The sequence below is a fragment of the Engraulis encrasicolus genome, chromosome 24, assembly GCF_034702125.1.
Source record: "Engraulis encrasicolus isolate BLACKSEA-1 chromosome 24, IST_EnEncr_1.0, whole genome shotgun sequence".
Classification (NCBI taxonomy): domain Eukaryota; kingdom Metazoa; phylum Chordata; class Actinopteri; order Clupeiformes; family Engraulidae; genus Engraulis; species Engraulis encrasicolus.
Window position 1 is genome coordinate 47237083 of NC_085880.1, and position 967 is coordinate 47238049.

Here is a 967-nt window from a genome sequence, read left to right on the forward strand (position 1 = left end):
GAGGGGAGTGGTACTCCAATGATCTTCTTCGCTGTGTTCACAACACGCTGGAGTGTCTTCCTGTTTTTCTCCGTGCAGCTTCCTCCCCACACTGTGATGCAGTTGGACACGACGCTCTCTATGGTTCCTCTGTAGAATGTTGTCATGATGGAGGGTGTAGCACTTGCCTTCTTTAGTTTGCGCAGGAAGTAGAGACGCTGATGGGCCTTCTTCGCCAGTGATGTAGTGTTGGTGGTCCAAGAGAGGTCGTCGCTGATGTGCACTCCAAGGAACTTGGTGCTGCTCACTCTCTCCACAGCATCGCCGTCGATGGTCAGTGGTGGCAGTTGTTTTTGGACCCTTTGGAAGTTGACAACAATCTCCTTGGTCTTGTTGACATTCAGCAGGAGGTTGTTGTCTTTGCACCATCTGGCCAGCAGGTCTACTTCTTCTCTGTAGTGAGTCTCATCGCCCTTGGTGATGAGGCCCACCAGTGTTGTATCATCCGCAAACTTCACTAGATGGTTAGTGCTGTGGGTCGTTGTGCAGTCGTGTGTCAGCAGCGTGAACAGCAGGGGGCTGAGAACACAACCTTGCGGAGCCCTTGCCTTAAAAAAATGTTGCCAGCCTTTTCATATTACAAATCCAAGATGACCGCCAGACAGACAGGAGTGCAGACGTATTTCTGGTGTCTACTTATATGTTTTCATTGTCAGGGAATCCATTTCTGCATTATATCACGAACAGTTTTGCACATTTTTTTGCAGAATACATTTTTCCACATTATTTTGTCCAAAAAACGTATCAAAAATCCATAATGGCACCCAAACATGTAGAACTGGTCTTACACTTTCCATAAAGTTGATGTGGCAATGAGATAGTGGTCCATGTTCATAGCATAGTGGATTCAGATGAATAGTGTGACTTTTTTCATGTTCATTGAGGTGTTCATTTCCTATATCTTTGCATTAGATTGGTAGCTGTGACT